Source organism: Acanthopagrus latus, chromosome 4, assembly GCF_904848185.1.
Source record: "Acanthopagrus latus isolate v.2019 chromosome 4, fAcaLat1.1, whole genome shotgun sequence".
NCBI lineage: Eukaryota > Metazoa > Chordata > Actinopteri > Spariformes > Sparidae > Acanthopagrus > Acanthopagrus latus.
The window spans coordinates 16,690,997-16,697,341 of record NC_051042.1 but is presented as its reverse complement, the minus strand read 5'-3'; the positions used below and the strand labels follow the sequence as shown (position 1 = coordinate 16,697,341).

The 6,345-nt window shown below is 39.6% G+C and overlaps 1 long non-coding RNA gene across 2 annotated transcripts in view; it reads right to left on the bottom strand.

Annotated features, from left to right (window-relative positions):
* Window positions 1–765: 765 nt before the first annotated feature.
* LOC119018359 overlaps window positions 766–6,345 on the bottom strand; it is a 29,428-nt gene continuing 23,848 nt past the window's right edge. The window contains exon 3 of one of the 2 annotated variants that reach the window (XR_005074728.1): window positions 766–2,188. This is a non-coding gene — a long non-coding RNA (uncharacterized LOC119018359). The remainder of the gene's footprint in view (window positions 2,189–6,345) is intronic. The other variant, XR_005074727.1, reaches the window with a different exon arrangement.

The window sequence follows — 6,345 nt, the reverse complement described above, 5'->3', positions numbered from 1 at the left end:
ACTATATAAATGCATAAACAGATCATTAGTTTTCCTCTGTCTCACATCCAGCCAGTGTTCTCCCCTCATGTCTTCCTTTCCGGGTCAGTGGAGGAGGGCCACCCCACATTACTGTCTCTCTCGCTCATTAATTAGGTGTGATGGCACCTTGCTCCACGGGATCAATCAGTGTGTCTAATACTGTCATTGACCTAAGACCCTCTCCAAGCGCGCCCCCCCTTTGTGCTCCCTCCAACCCTTTCCAGCACAGGGGGATGTCGGCCTGTCAGAAACACTCACTTTGCGGGACCTTTTCCATCGGGAGATGAGATCACGTTGGAAAAACCCATAAAAAAGGGCTGCAGATGGCTGGCCATCTTGTCTCCCTGGCGATACAAATCATAGCTTCCTCTTTATTCCACATCTTCTCTATGCATCTCATTTTTTCTGGTCACAGTAATTTATTTTTTTGATTTTCCCTGCTCGTAAAACAGAGTCTTTCCCCCTTTTTTTATTCCTCCATTCATTAGCTCTCATCTGTTTATCTCTCTGGCTATCTCTAATTGAGTCCAACCAGAAAACATACTGACTAAAATAATAATAATAATAATAATAATATATATATATATATATATATATATATATATATATATATATATATATATATATATATATATATTTTTTTTTTTTTTTTTTTTTTTTTTTTTCCTCCAGTAATCCTACTGTCGATCATTTGTGATTCTGTCTTTCCTCGAAGCAGAATCCAATATAGGACCTTATCATCTCTTCACCTCAGCCTCATCCTGGTTCGGGAAACGATTTTATGCAGTGCATTACTCCCACTCAGGTGCTTACTGTCCATCCATTAAGGGAGTCCAGTCAATTCTGACTCCACAGAGTGCAGCGCTGATTTCTCATTATTTTATTTCTCATTATTTTTTGATGGTAAAGTTTTACAAGGAACAAGACCTGATTTTAGGGAACACAATGTGAAAATATGATGTACAAAATATATATTCTTTTGCTTCCCTTTTTAGCAGGGGTATTCATGTATATCTCCTGTAATTAAGTTATGCACATTAAATAACCTAACCTCTAGAATTAATGTTGGCATTGGCAACCAAAAATATGTTAACAATTTATTTTTGTTTCATGTTGTGTCAATGCTGTGCTTTTGTCTGGTTAGGTTTAGGCTTAGGCACAAAGAAGACTCAGTTAGGGTTAGGAAAATATAACTTCACATATCCAGCTCTGCCAACACAAACCTGAGTGTAAACCGACCCAATTCCTGTCTTTTTCATCATTAGTTTTCATAATGCAATACAAGTCGCCAACGTAGACATGTGACAGAGCACAGACCCAATTTCTCATTTAAAAAAACCTGTTTTTGTAGCTGCAAAATGTCCTGAGAGGAACTTAAATTACCCATTTTTGCTGGTTGGAGTGACCTTGAACAGTGGTCTCTCTCTCTCTGCCACCCGTCTTGCCTCGTTGTCACAGCACCACCCACCCCACCTTCTCCTTATAACGGCAGCTCATACACTTACACTCGTGGTCTAAATGGACCATGACTTATATCACAGCAACATTGATATGATACACACATAATTATTTATCAGAGCGGCGGTTTTGCAGATTTCATTCATTTCATTCTGAAAAGGGGCTGACATCAAAGTAATGATACTAATCATTGGGTGCTTTTTACTAGACTTGTAATTCACACGTTATTAACCCTTACAGACCCACATTTTCTTTCACTGGGCAAAACGTTTTTTTAACTGATTCTGACTCAACTCCAACATAAAAACAAAGTGGAAAAAAACACATTTTTGGTAACTCGTGTTTTTAATAGTTCCATTCCAATGGACACAGTGTCCGAAGGGGTTAAACATGAGGTTTTTTACAGTAATATTCTCTTCCTCTTCTTCACCTCTTTCTAATCTTCTCTTTCCTTCTTTGTATTCCTTCCATTCTCTCCATGCAGAGCTGACATAGCCAAGTGGACATGTTGAGTTATTGTGCTGGAGGCGATGGTACTCTGCTGTGCTTCACAGATGATCATTTCCCAATTCCACAGCCGTGGAGCGCAGGCCTGCAGTAATTGCTGCAATGCATCCAGAAGCCGGTCCTCATCTGAAGCTGTGACAAGAATAGGCCCCATTTTATTGGTCTCACACCCTATGTAATTCAGTGGAGCTTGCATCATTTCCTGCAGAAGAGATGACCATGATGGTGTCACCCTAGGGTGCTTGATGCTGATTGGACGCACAGTGTGGCCCTGAGCAAATAAATCACTTCTCCTCTGTTCAGAGTAGAAACATAAGCCCTATGGGTGACCAACCACTCTCATCACTGAGACACACATGCACAAAAACACACATGCACACACACACACACACACACACACACTCCACTTAGCACAAACAATTACAGCCTTGATTCCCTAAGCACTAATCAGAGCCAACACAAGGCACATGCAGCATGCTGGTGAGATCATAATTAAAACCTGTCTCTTGGCATATTGTGTGGCACATCCCAGAAGAAGGTCTCTGTGACTGTAAATATATATCACACTAAACACCACAACTCCAAGGAATTATGATGCTAATTCAGACTAGCATGCAGTGTTTTGTTTTGTGTGTGTGTTTGTGATTCAGTAGAGACACAGAGGTTCCCCCTTGTTGCAGCATTATTTGAAGCAAATTGTCGTCTCACTGTATTTGCAGCAACTGGACTATTGCAGATCATAAATCCTGACTTACAACATGCAATGCGTCCACATATGAATGACTTCAGACCCAACTAGCAGCTCCTATTGTTATCACCTTCTCTATCTTGATCCTCTCCTTTTTGGTTGTCAGTGTGTACTGTATCTTCCTGTGCTACCTGAAAGAATACACATATCTGTTTACCTCAGTTTGGAAATAGTTATATATGGACTCACAATGGTTTGATTTACTCCCTTTTGAGAGTTCGTCTTAAATCTTAGAGGGTAATGTGCTTTTTCAACTTCATATTGGTTGGGGTTAGAGTCCAGAGTCTGTCTATTCACCAGTGAGTACACTGAACATGTTTTATTTATAGCAAAAGAAGAATTTATATTAAGAATCGACTGGGCCGGAATTGCCATGGTGAGGCTGCCACACAGTATATCTATTGTTATTCTAATTTACAGTGGCATACACACTTTCAGTACAGAAGGCACAAAAGTTTTTCTTCTGTAAATATTTGCACATTTTTAGAGCCGCCTGTGTCATTTTATCTCATGCGTTGTCATCGTTTTAGCTAACTTCCTGTCCTTTTTGCAGTTGGCGATCTCCTTCCTCGTCTCTACATCACAACATAAAGGACACCACATCAGACATCACCAGACAAAGCAGCAAACAGGGGGATGCTGCTCTCTGGCATTCATGAGCAGACAAGACCACCTGTTTATGGAGTTCTCTCTCCTGATTGGATAAAGTGAGCAGGGATAACAAAATATTTATTTTGTCTCTTACTGATAGCGGGGGAAAGAACGATGTGGACTACTGACCAAACACTCTATAACAGTGATTACTGTTGGGATATGGAGCTATTCGACAGTTATTTTGATAAAATCTGTCACTTACAGAAGCTTAATTACATTTTTAAAGTCCAGTGTTGATGTCTAAAATAACATTTCATCAGCTGCAAAGAAATCAAACTTATTTGCTTAAACATATTGAGTTATAATTCATACTTGTACTTTCGCTGACAAATTTTGTGCTGCAGCAGTGAAGCTCCAACTGTATTTTACAGCTTTTACAGCTTCAACCACCCAATTATAATATGGATTAAAGTTTTTTGAAAGTGTTAGAGTGTCAGAGAAGCAATTCTCTTATAGGGCAGCAAAATCTGGAGCACATTAATTACAGGGGAAAATTGGACTCTATAAGAAGGAAGTCCATTTTGGATTCAGTAAAAGCATATTAAAAGTTTACAGAAACGGTTGAAATTGTGGGTGCAGAGAAGAATTTTCAGGCAACATCTCATCATCATCAGAATAAAAAGAACAGATACAATTTGAAAGAATCTAAGGAAGAATCTTTGAAGAACATAAAAAAGTCTGCTCCCCAAACTAATCGAATCAGGTCAAAAACATAAATGATTAATCATTTCAAAGCTTGCTTAAGTAGCTCCTTATCCAAATTAGAAACCCATTGATTCCCTAGTTTTAGAAGCAGGTTTGTGATCACTAAGTCTGTTTGCCAGGACAAGTAAAGATCAGACAGATAAATCATGGTGTTGTAAATGAAACTGAGTAAAGGGAAGACAGATATTGGTTTCTTTTCAGGATGCTTTGCTTGTCTTGTTTTTAATTTTTTTGAAGCACAGTTTCACCGAGAAATGACAACTACTCTCTTTTGTTGTAACATCAACAAGTCATGTGCTCAGTCTTCACTATAGCCATTTTAGTCACTACGCAAATTTACCCAGTGGGTTTGGGAACAGATCTGCTATCGATATAAATCCTGTCCTGATCTTTAAAAGTGCAAAATATACATTAATATATTAATCCCCTCATAAGTTCTCATATGACTCTTGACGTGTCCTTTCTAACTGCTGTACCATATTTCATTAAAGCAGGACAGAGCTTTAGGGGATAATCAGATGATAAATAGGGACACGAATGGTAAATACATGAAGGAAGTCACAAGCCACTGCTTCTGTCTACCGCACCCTCGATGAAGAGTGCTCTTCTCGACTACCATGTCAACATGAACAGAAAGGACAGCTTTCTGAATGTAACATCAATTCATATTAATTTAATTTCACGCACACATACACACCAGCAGCGCACATGTGTGTGGCGGGGGGGACATAGTTGAACAGCTGCCCAAAATGCCTAAAGGATTAGATTGCTCTCTTTTGATCCCTCTCTCACAACATGTACCAATGTTAAAATACAATTCTGTTGCATTGGCTTTGGTTTTATCTGCAAGTTCTTCCTGTTAGTGCTTGTTTTTTGGTCTGATCGAAAAAAGATTATCCCTGTATCCGAGAGGCTTATCGTGGCTTGAAAGTGGCTGTGAAAAGGTAGCCCCTCCTTTTTCCCCAACTCGCCTGACATAGAGCTCAACAGTCACCGCCCACTTTTTTAACGGCTCCGGTTCCGGAAGTGAATTTCCCATTCATTCACTCCATTGACGTTTCATATAATCCTTATATAAAGAGTTTTTAGCCTGGAACCAAGCCAATAAACTACGAGATGAATTGTGACCATAAAACATTTAATTCAGAGCAAAAAAAAAATGGGAAAACAGAACAAAAAGCAAATGTACAAGACTCTGAACATAATTATCTTAAGAGTAAAGGAACTGCTCATCCCATAAACCATAGCGAATGTAACAGCAATGTCTCTGGTGGAGCTCGCTGTTGCCATGGAAATGTTTACCGAACCCGCAATCACTACTTACAGCTACCACGGAATTCTACGACCGTTTACCACAGAGCTACCACGATTTCATTTTCCGACCCACTGCGTGTTTTTTAGAGATGAGGAGAAGAGTGTCGAAAATCACTACAAGTCTCAGTGGTAGCAGTAACTAGCGAACATGAAATTAGCAGGTTCTGTAAACATTTCTTGGTAACAGCGAGCTCCACCAATCAGAGATGACGCTGTTACACTATAGGATTGTGGGTAGTGTAGTACTTGTCCATGACATCGTGGGTAAAACTTGTTTTTCTTAAAAAAAGGTTGATATCATCCAGACTTGTGGCTTCTACAGGATCATATACCATCGTTTTGCAATCTCTTAACTCATGGTACTTTCGATGGTTACGACATTATGGCCAATAATCTAAATCCTCAGAATATGAATGGCATTTTCACTTCCAGAACCTCACTGTTGAGCTCCATTCCCTGCGACATTTAAACTGACTGCCTTCTCCTACACACACAAACACGCTTATTCCTTCATGCATGATCGCTATTTACACATCATTCAGTTACTCACCAAACATCTGCAAACATCATAATGAACGACACGGTACCCATCGTTTCTGCTCCCTAACCCATTCCATTCCACTAGTCCATGCCATTTGAAAAACCTGTGGGTTCATTTTTGTTTGTTTTTTCGGAAGTTGTTTTTTGTTGCCATTGTGCCAGAACATGTATTTTATAGCACTGTAAATAAGTCGGCACTTCTCACCACAATCCATGTTTGCTGTTTGCGGTTTGCGGTTTGCTGTTTCTTCACCTCATCACCACCCAGTCTCACTGTGTCACCACACTTTGTCGCCACCAACCTGTGTAGACGTGGGCTGGAAGGCCTATTTTTTCACACTGGCTAAAAACAAAAAAGGCCAAATCAAAATAAACCATGTAACGAGATATGAAAAAAG